The sequence below is a fragment of the Suricata suricatta genome, chromosome 8 (genome assembly GCF_006229205.1).
Source record: "Suricata suricatta isolate VVHF042 chromosome 8, meerkat_22Aug2017_6uvM2_HiC, whole genome shotgun sequence".
In the NCBI taxonomy this organism is placed as follows: Eukaryota; Metazoa; Chordata; class Mammalia; order Carnivora; family Herpestidae; genus Suricata; species Suricata suricatta.
In genome coordinates this window covers 136,978,353-136,989,892 of record NC_043707.1, presented here as the reverse complement: position 1 = coordinate 136,989,892, position 11,540 = coordinate 136,978,353, and the positions used below count along the sequence as shown (strand labels likewise).

The window sequence follows — 11,540 nt, the reverse complement described above, 5'->3', positions numbered from 1 at the left end:
TCTTTTAAAAATCATCCTTTTCTCTGAGGGAGGATTTCTTGGGTGGCGTCATGCCTTCTGCACCTAAACGAGCAGCTTCCACAACAAAGATTTCCAAGTGCATCGTTTTGTTAAACTCTTAAAACTGTTAAATTAATAAAATCAGCTTAACAGAACCCTGATTAGTTTAAAATTGCTTTAAATTTGGTCATTAAGTTTCAGGGAACATGTAATTTTCTCCACATCTGGTACAGCTGGAAGGCATGAGGGATGGGACAGAAGTGGCAATAAGAAATGCAAAGGACCGCGAGGGAACACGTTGTCATTGACGGTTTCTGCACCGCTGGTCCGCACCCCCAGGAATGCGCGTCCCGGTGAAACATTAGCCCCTGCATAATGTCTGCAGGAACATTCTCTTCCTTTGGTGAGGACGGCACAGGGCAGCTGGGCATCAGGGAAGTTGGGCTCACGTCCTGAGAACGCAGGGAACATACTCTGCTGTCCTGGACACGTATCCCCGCTTCTCTGTGCGCCGACATCCCCACCTGTGAATTGGGCCAATGCCCATGATGTCTGGTCCCTCAGCATGTGTCAAGGGCTGGTAGGGGACTCATGCCGTCTTTTGTTAGGAGCTGCTAGAAAGATCTGAGTCTCATTAATGTGGATAATCATGCGTCGATATGCATTTACCGTCATCTGTGTTCAGGATCAGATACATAAGATACACATGGATGTTGAACTAGTGTTAGGCACTAGCCCCGCCGTCTGCGTCCTCTTCCACCTTGGGGCCAGGCGTTCAGGGACCTGGGGGCTCACTTCGTGCTGTGTGGTGTCTAACCTGGCCCAGGGCTTTGGCACTTGGCCTTTGGCTAAGAAGGCATCACTTCACTCACGGTGGGTGGCTGCATCCTCCAAAAGGTCTTATATTTTCTGGAGGATCATGCGGGGACTTTGGGGGCAAATCCCAGTTTGAGAAGGGGCAGGAACCAGACAGCCTGATGGTGGAGGTACCTCCACTGTAGGGTGGAGTCCCGGGATCATGTATTTGGGAATTCTTGAGTTAGAGCTAGCACCCGAGGCCACGGGCCGCTCAGATGGAACATCGGTGCGTGTGGCTGACGCTCACCCTTGAGGCAAGCGCCCCTCCCCGGACCTGGTCCCGAGTGCCTGCTCCCTGCCCGTCGTGGTGCAGGGGGCTCTCTGAGCATTCGGCCTCTTCACAACCTTCCAGCCGAGGCACACGACTCCTCTTCTAAGGGGAAGAAGCGAGGCTTAGTGGGGTCACACGTCGTGCCAAAGCCACACCCTGGGGCTCGGGCGGGGCTGGGAGCTGACCTTGGCAGTGGATGGATAGTAAGTGCGGACTCCCTGCAGGGGCAGGAGCGGACAACGCAAGGCGATCGCGTGGGGCGGGCCCTGGAGCGAGCTCCCGCGTCGCCGTTTGTGCGGAGTCACTCGCGGACTTCATCACGCAGCCAGAGCTCGGGGTTCACGTGGCACCTGGGCGGGGCTGGTGCCAGGCGCCGGACCCCCACCGGCGCCAGGACTTCTCGAGGAGTCCGGCATCTCCTGCTAGTCCTTTAAAAATAGTCGTTTGCTCTCTCAAGAGTGTGTCATTTTTCAAGTCACACATCGCCCATGAAAGCCAGGCGCCTTCTGGAATTTATGGTACTTAAGTAGGTTACTGCGGCCCAATTGCATCTGTTTCTCGAAAACTTGACGTTTCTGATAGTGGCAGATCAGATGCATGGAACTCCAGCTGCCGCAGGAGGGGACGGGCTGGCAGGAGAGGTGAAGGTCACAGTCCCTGGAGACGTGAATTCCACCCGTGGGTGCCCGCCCCGGGGAGAGAGCGGGACAGAAGCTTGGGCCGAGCGCTGGCAGCCCAGGTGGCGGCTCTTCGGAACGCCGCGCCACTCGATGGAACGCGAGCATCCCAGAGCCCAGAATTCCACGAGCCAGCGGTGGCGAAGGAGTGCGGGGCTTGGAAAATGATTTTCCCTGGGAACTCCCGCAGGTTTTCAGACCGGTTTTGTAGAAGAGGCTCCTGGCTTGCAGTTGTCACCAGCTGTCAGATTTCCATTAGTGATTTCCGCAATCTCTGATGCTGAACTGACAGGGCCCTTGAAGACAGCAACAGAGCGAGTGGTAACCTACATTTTGCTGGAAATCTTCCATGCCCTCGGCACCAAATCTCATTGATAGGTAGACAGACACACACGAAGGGAACCATTATGTACATTTCCATATGCATATGTGTGGCCCAGAGGTGGAGGGTGCATTTGAAATACAGCCAGGAACCTAATAATAGGAAGTATTGTTAGCTCCTGAAATGTGGTCTTTAGAAGTATGACATGAAAAAGAATAAAAAAATGTTTTTACTAAATTCCCTCCCTTGACAATTGCCTTCGCTTCTCAAAATCCAGTGAAAATACAGCTGCTTTGCCAGTAACGTTGGGTTTAAAAAACAACCCTGTCTTCTAAACGCATGGCGAAGTTTTCTAGCTGATGTTTTTTTGATACTTTCTCGTATTCCTGGAGTTTGCTAGCTTTGAGCGCAGTTGAAAAAGATCTATGCGGAGGATATATTTGGACAGGTATTGAATATAATAAACCATATTTAAATATTTATATATGGAATTATTTTTTTTATGGTGCTGTTCTTTAAATCATTAAATAAGGCCCTCTCATTTCTCCAAAAGATCTATGGGACCTGTCTGCTAGCATATAGATCATCTTTGCCTTTGAATGATATCTCAACTTAAAAATGATTTCTAACTGACGATCTTTTACATACATTTGTTATTGTGGGGAGTGTTCCTTCGTGCTGTGTTACAGCAACGCTCGGAGGATTTCCTCTGAAGATAGCTCTTTCTTCGGGCAAAACTGAACAGGGAGAGGGGCAAGAAGGAGAACTCCCTGAGGTCCATCGGTCTGGAGCCCCGTAAGGAGAGCTGGGTGTCTGAGCAGTGCGCCTCCCTCCCAGCCCTCCCTGAGCCGCGGTGAAGCGTCTCCGGGCTATGAGAAAGGTTTGGGCTTTTTCTCTTTGGTGAAGAGTCTTAGAATCCTAGGATTTTTATTTTCCACTTATGCCTCCAAGGCCTTCATCCCTCCCTCACTCCTTCTTCTTTGTCAATTTGAAGAGCTCTCTTTCTATTCCTAGTAGTTACCTAAATAACGACCATTTGTTTTTAAGATTGATTCTGATAAGGAGTGTATCAGGCATCTCAAGGGCTACAATGTGGCGAAGTGTCAGACTCTTCAGAGTAGGAAGAGCCTGCCGTCCAGGCGGAACGGTCCTGGTTTTATGGGGAGCGCACACGCGCACGCGCGTGCACACACACGGGCATGCACGCACGCCAGCAGTGGTTGTGTCTAGCCCACAGGTGGGGAGCGTCGGGTGGCATGATCCCCATGAGTGCCGTCTGCCTTCCGGCCACATATGACGGGCTGCCCCTTCCTCCGGGCTTTGGATGTTTGGGGTGACATGTCACTTTCCTTGGCCAGTGACATGTGCGCAGAAATTACACGTGTCACTTCAAAGCACTGATCTGAAGACCCAGGGTGAGCTTCTATGAGCTCATGTCCCCGAGGGAGGGCTGCGTGCGGCCGAGCCCGGAACTGAGCCAGAATGGCTGTGTGGTGTGAGCAGGGGGTAGCCCTCAATGTCCTTCCAGCTCCGTCCAGCCTGCCCTGGCCGGCGCCGGTGGGGCGGGGTGGGGGGGGGCCGGCACGCAGCCTCCACTGCGCACAGCGTGCTCACGCTCATCCGCGCACTGCACCTCCTCTACCGCCAACTCTGATCCCATGAGGCAGCTGGCTTGTCAACCCGCTGAAATGTGGCCAATCAGTGCCTGCAGACAGAGGGTGAAGGAGCTTCTGATTGCGAGTGTGTGTGTGTGTGTGTGTGTGTGTGTGTGTGTGTGTGTGTGTGCGCGTGCGCGCAGAAAACCTAAGTTCCTTTAGAGACCCATCTGCCTGCTCCGTGGAGCTTTCCTGGGGGCGGAGGGCAGGAGGACATGCCTGTCCCGTCCCCGGGGTGGGGGGGGGGCTGGCGCCCTGATGCTCTGCGCCCCTGGAGGAAAACACTCGGACCAGGCTTCAGTGCGGGAGCAGATTCTGGAGTGATTTATATGAAAACAGTTTAAAGCATTTACTAGCTGTAAGAACTAATTTCCAATAAATCAGACAGGATTCCCTTTGGAACCAGAAATAAATGAGGGCAAAAGAAATTGCCAAGGGTTGTTGAGCAATAAAGAGATGGGTTCTAGATATCTTGAAATGATATTTAAATGGACAAAGTTGATTTAACTGTCTTTTTTTCACATCTAGGAGTGAGATTTAAGTCTATAGCATGTCATTATAGCCAGGAATTATTCGCCAGGAGACTCTCAGCATTTCATGCACATCTCACTGAATGGCAATTTTAATATTCCAGTTTCAGTCCTAAATTGTAATGAAAAGGCATTAATTGCTTGGTGCCCTGCAAAGTCCATTAAAAAAAAAAAGTATTTCTAGAAAAAGTTCAAGTTTGGTCCATGAGGCAGAACTTTCATTTTCAAATTCTAGTCATTTTTTCAAATTAAAAATTTAAACGAATATGTATTTTATTACCTTCAAGTCCACAAGTACCAATTATCCACATACTGGTAGCCTGGCACTGTGCTGTGAGCCTTGGGAAATGCAGAAAAAATAGAATATGTATGTTGTTCTTGAACTGCAGACGTATGAAATTCATGGCAAAGTTAACCCAGGAAACCATCTGAGAACCCGGGAGCCACTCGCAGACCCTTGCCAAAACACGGGGACACGAGGTTCACCCAGCCTGGTGGGCGCACGCACAGCCTCAGAAAAGATGCGAGAGGTGTGGTCCAGAAGCGCTGGCTAGATTTGGCCAAGGCAAAGCCGGGTCCACTCTCTGGGATGGGGGATAGCTGTGGCCAGAACTGGATGCGGGAAGAAATTTCCGGGGATCCCAGAGACAGGCAGGGGCTCTCCAGTGGCATAGGCTACGTTCCAGAGATGTCTGATTCCTCTGGGTGTGGGCGTTTATCACGCCGGGATTTAACGACATTTCCCAAGATACGGTGGGCTCCCAGCTCCTTGGGACCCGAGAGGTGGCCGGTCTTTTTAGGAACTGGAGGGTGGGATGTCCTTGGGGGAGAAGGAGATAGGAAGGGACGGAGGATGCTTGTGATACCCACCCCTCTGTAGCGGGGCCTGTGTGCGCTTTAAAACATTGTTTTAGAAAATCTTGACTTCTGTTAACAACCAGAGTATTGTTTACTGCATTTTCATAGACGAGAAGACAGACTTCCAGAGATCAGAAATCTTGCTTAAGGTCACTTAGCCAGAAGACTGTGGGAGAGCTCTATGACTCTTGACCATGCCCCTTTTCAGGATACAGAAAGTGTTCCAAAGAAGAGCAGGCCAAGGCCTAGCCTCTCAGGAAGTTCTAGAGAATCAAGGTGCCCCCAGACCCAGGAATCCAGGGCCGATTCTCAGGTGCGACCCTGTGTTTGGGAACCCCAGAGGGAGCACCTCCTGATAGTTTGCACCCTAGGTGCCTCGCCCCTGCACTCCCAGCCCCAATCCTGACTCTCACAGGAAGCAACACCAGGAGAGGCAAATGAGGAACCCAGCTGCGGGGTCAGGTGCTGACCGAGCGTGCACCCTCGTGACCCCCTTGGACCGTGGTAGCCGGAGCACTTGGCATGTCTTCAGAGACCTGTTACTTCGCTCTGCAGCCCTGGCACTCCTCACACCACTCTGAGCAAACTCACAGCCGACAGGATCCCAACAACCCCGCGGTCTCAATGTCATCCATGCTGTCGGCCATGCCGGCTGCTGCTCCTGGGATCCCACAAGGGGTAGGAGGCCGGTCTGGAACCACCTTTTCCCCACGGACTTCCTACCTGTTTCTGGGTCCTCATCTTTGCTCTGAGGTCCTCCGGGGAGGACAGAGGCTGCTGTCAGCCCCTGCCTGCCCCTTCTCTCTGAGAGCCTGGAGGACTGCTTGGGTTGTGGGAGGTGCCCTCTCCATCTCCGTGGCTGGCTCTGCACTTGACATATTGCTCCCAGGGCACGTGGAGACCCATCCCCAGCCCTGCTGTGGGGCTTGGGTTCTGGCCAGCACTCCCACCTCTGCGGGTGCTGGCCATCCTGCCCAGCTGGGCCTCCTCCAGACTGTCGGGGAAGCCAGTGGTGGACAGCAGCGCCCCCTGGTCCAGAGGGTCATTTGTGATTCAGGCGGATGCCACTTCCTTTACTTCCACAGTCCCGGCGCGCTGTGGTGTTAGCGCCCGCTGGGTCAGTATCTCTGGGAATGTCTGCTTCTGTGGGCCGCAGCGGAGACCCCAGACCGCCCCCCACCCCCCGGCCCCACGTGGGGCACCTGCCAGGCTCCTCCCTGAGACCGGGAAGCCATCTGTCCCCCATGGCTCCCAACACCCCCATTCCTGGCGCAGAGGCCCCCCCCTCCCCGGCCTGGGCAGAAGCGTGCAGCTGCTTGCTGTCTGGTGCCACGTCTTCCTTTCTGCCAAGGCGACGACCTGTGTGTAAGGCTGTCTGTCCGGCGCCTCTTTCTCCAGGGATCCCTCCCCTGTGCACAGTAAGTTCTTGGTGCTGTTGGAACACATCTGAGGCCAAGAAGGAATCACTGCTCTAAGAAACCCTGCGTTCCTGGAGGCGGGGGCGCCGGTGGGTGAAGGGAGAGGAGTGGGGTTTTTTAAATAAAAAAATTAGTATTCACGATTTTAGGTCTCCAGAACTATAAATAATAAATGCATAGTCCCACGCCGCATTGGCTGGAGGAGCAAAGCGCAGCGATTCTGTGTCCGCTCCGCCTTCCTTGGAGCCGCCCCTGTCCCGGACGGCTCTGCGCTCCCGCTCGGCGTGGGTGTGCTCGCCACGGGTACTCTCCTCCGTTCACGTGCTTAGACTTTACGTAAACCGCTACGTGTACCGCAGACGTGCTGCACATTAAATCTTCGTACTCGAAATCATTTCAAATGTTCAAAAGTTGCAAAAAATAACACACATGTCACTTGGGTATCATTCCCCAGATTCCACTGTTGTCAACATTTTAGTACATATGCATAATCGCTTCCCCTGTCTGGCAGACCCACCTGCCTACCCCGCCCCCCCCGCCCCCCGCACACAGTACACACACACACACCTGTACATACACACACACACACACACACATACACAGCACACATAGACACACACACACATACACACATCACACACACACCTGTACACACACACACACATACACCTGTACATACACACACACATACACACAGTACACACACACACACACAGCACACACACACAGCACACACACACATATACGCACAGTACACACACATGCACACATATACATACAGTACACACACAGTATACACACATATACACACGGCACACACACATGCACACAGTACACACACATGCACATATACATGCATACAGTACACACACATACACACAGTACACACACATGCACACAGCACACACACATACACACAGTACACACACATGCACACAGTACACACACATGCACACACTATACACACATGCACACATATACATACAGTACACACACGGTACACACACACATACACACAGTACAGACACACAGTACACACACATATACACAAGGTACACACACACACAGTACACACACACATGCACACAGTGCACACGTAACACACAGATCTGAAATTGTGTATGCGTGTGACATTTTCCTTTTCTTCTGGAACATGCCCCTCACCCCTAACTACTGGGCAGTGTCTCTTCGGACGAGGTGCTCTCCGGCAGGAGCACACGTCCCAGGACCGGGAGACTGGCCTCGGTGCTGTCCCGTCATCTAACTGTCAGCCCCTCGAGGAATCTCGGCGGCTGTCCCACTAGTGTTCCTTATGGTGGAAGCAAACCAAATGGGTTTTGGGTTTGGCCTGGCACCAGACGCGGGCGCACCGGCTGCGTGTCACCTTCTGGACTCTTCTGTCTGTTCTCGCCGGGAGCAGCTCCTCAGTCTGTTTTCTTTCCTTCTCGAGTGTGGCCGGGCTTCAAGGACTAGTGCTGGCCGTCCGCCGCTCCTCCTTCAGTCTGATGTTTGCTCATGGTGAGATTACAACGCACAGTTTAGTCCGGAGCACGACGGAAGGGATGCGGGGCCTCCCCCGGGCACTGTCCAGGAGCCACAGGACACCTGTCTGTCCCAGGGCCAGTGATGTCACCTGATCACGCAGCTCAGGCGGGTTCTGCAGGGTTTCTTCGCTGTCAAGTTGCTATTTTCCTTTTTATAATTTATAAGTGTTTAGCTTATATGGGGACTGTGTGAATATCTTGTTTCTCATCAAATTGAAAAAGATCTTTAGATGTTTAAAAACAGCTTTATTGAGGCACCTGGTGACTCAGTGGGTTAAGCATCCAACTCTGGATATTGGCTCAGGTCATGGTCTCCTGGTTCGTGAGTTTGAGCCCTGCATCGGGCTCTCTGCTGGCAGTGCAGAGCCCGCTTCAGATCCTCCCCCCTGCCAAAATAAATAAACATTTAAAAAATTTAAAAAGCAGCTTTATTATGACATAACACATACAATTTACTCATTTCAAGTGTACAGTTCAGTGGCTTTTAGTATGGTCACTGATATGTGTCACCATCAATTTTAAGCATCTTGGTCACCTCAAAAAAAACCCCATATCATTTAGCTACAGATCCATTGTCTCTCCCTCTCTTCTCCCGACCCCATGGCCCCCTGTAACCCACGAATTCACTTTCACGGTCTACAGATTTCTCTCTTCTGGACTCTCATGTGAATGAAACCACATAATACATGGACTTTTGTGTCTGGCTTCTTTCACCTACTAGTGTTTTCAGTGTTCATTCAAGTTGTCCATTCAAGTCAGGACTTCATTCCTTTTTATGATCAGATAGTATTCAACCACACAGTTTGTTTATTCATTTGTCCGTTGATGGACGTTTGGGCTGTTTCTGTCTTTGGTTATTATGAATAAGGATGCTATAAACATTTGTGTACAGTTGTTTTGGGTAGACATAATTTTAATTTCTCTTGGGTGTAGACCTGGTAATGAAATTGCTGGGTCATATGGTCACTCTCATTGTTTGAGAAACTGCCAGAAACAGCCCATGTCCCAAAGCTTTTTACCTCCCCACCAGCAGTGGATGAAGGCTCCAGTTTCTCTGTCAACGCTTGCTACCATCTGAGTTTTTGATTTAAGGCATCACAGTGGACAGGAAGTGGCGTCTCATTGTGACTTCGATGTACATGTTCCTGATGACTGATGTGTATGTTTGAATGTCTTCTGTTTGCTTATATCCCTTGGAGAAATATTTATTCAAACCCTTTACCTATTTTTAAAAATTGGCCTCCTGTCTTTTTATTATTAGGTTGTAAGAGTTCTTTATATATCTGCATACAAGTCCCTTAGCAGATGCGTGGTGTGCAAATATTTCCTCCCATTCCGTGGGCCCACTTTTTGGTGGCGTCCTTAGAAGCACAAAAAATTTAAATTTTGATGATAAAGTCCCATTTATCTTTTTGTTTTCTTTTGTTGCTCATGCTTTTGGTGTCCTGTCCAAGAATGCTTTGAGGACTTCTAGGTCATGAGAATGTACTTCCGTGTTTTCTTCTTTTAGTGCTTTGTTTCACCAATTTTGAGTTAACGGGCGTCTGTGTGCGTGTGTGCGCGCACGCGTGTGTGTGGTGTGAGGTAAGGGTCCGTTTTCGTACTTTTGTATGAAATGTCCAGTTGTCCCAGCACCATTTGTTGAAAAGACGACTCTTTTCTGATTGAGTGGTCCTGGTACTTTTATTGACATCGACTGCCGGTAGACGTATGGGTTTATTTCTGACTCTCAGCTGCATTCTCTTGAGCCATATGTCTGTCTGTATTCTAGTCATTGCTTTGTAGTAAGTTTTGAATTTGGGAGGTGTGAGTCCTCCTACTTTGTTCTTTTTAAAGGATTGTTTTGGTCTATTCTGTGTCTCTTGCAATTTCATATGAATTTTCGAATCAAGTTGTCAATATTTACAAAGAAGTCAGGTAGAATTCTGACAGAGATTGTGTTGAATCTGTAGATTCAGTTTGGGGAATATTGCTCTTAACACTAATGCTTTGAACCCATGAACATTGATTTTTTCCGTTTATTAGATCTGTTTCTTCCTGTTTCTTCCAACAGTGCTTTGTAGATTTCGCAGTGCAGTTTTGTACTTCTCTTGATAAATTTATTTCTAAGTATTTTATTCTTTTTTGATGGCATTGAGAATGGAATTGCTTTTTAAATTTTATCTTCAGATCGTTCATTGCCAAATGTATACAAATACAATTGATCTTTGTTTATTGACCTTGTATCCTGCAATTTTGTTGGACTAATAAGTTCATTAGTTCTAATAAGGTTTTTTTTAGTGAATTCCTTAGGATTTCTATATACAAGATCATCTCATTTGTTATGGAGATATTTTTATTTCTTCCTTTCCAATCTGGATGTCTTATGTTTCTGTTTCTTGCCCAGCTTCCCTGGCTAGAACTTCAGTGCAAATGTTGAATGGAAGTGGTGAGAGGTGGCATCCTTAAATGCTCCTGATCTTAGGGGAAAACATCTAGTCTTTCACCATAATTATGATTCTAACTGTGGATCTTCTTTAGATGCTCTTTATCAGGTTAAGGAAATTCCCTTCCAATTGGTTGAGTTTTGTTTTGTTTTTATCTTGAAAGTGTGTTGGATTTTATCAAATGTTTGTTCTGTGTCTTTTGAGATGATTATGTGATTTTTGTGTTTTAATCTTATATGATGTATTACTTTGTTGCTTTTCAGATGCTGAACAACCTGAACTCCTGCTATAAATCTCACTTGGTCATAATGTGTGATTCTTTTAAGGCAGTGGTCCTCACTTATCCATGGGGAGTTCGTCCCAAGACCCCACTGGTGCCTGCGACCCTGGCATATATAGTGTCGAGTCCTATATATACTGTGCTTGTCCATGTGCACATACCTATTAGAAGTTTAATTTATAGCTTAATATATATTAAACTACATTATATAGAGTTTAATATATAATTAAAATATAAGTTTAGATTAGGCACAGTAAAAGATTCATAACAATAACTAGTAATAAAATAATCAGTTGTGCTATACATACTATATACTATGGTATATATGTTAGTGTATATATATTCTAACATACAGTTATATATATACTAACATATAGTATAATATATACTAACATACATGATAACTACATACTATAGTGCACACATATATAATATACTAACATGTATTAACTACACATTAACATATATAATATATACTAACATACATGATAACTACATACTATAGTGCACACATATATAATATACGAACATATATTAACTACATATTAACATATATAATATATACTAACATACATGATAACTACATACTATAGTGCACACATATATAATATACGAACATGTATTAACTACACATTAACATATATAATATATACTAACATACATGATAACTACATACTATAGTGCACACATATATAATATAC

The 11,540-nt window shown here is 47.9% G+C and overlaps 1 protein-coding gene across 1 annotated transcript in view; it reads left to right on the top strand.

The window, feature by feature from the left end:
• Positions 1–11,540, top strand: part of CAMTA1 (calmodulin binding transcription activator 1) — a 481,480-nt gene that overhangs the window by 20,068 nt on the left and 449,872 nt on the right. The window lies entirely within an intron of this gene.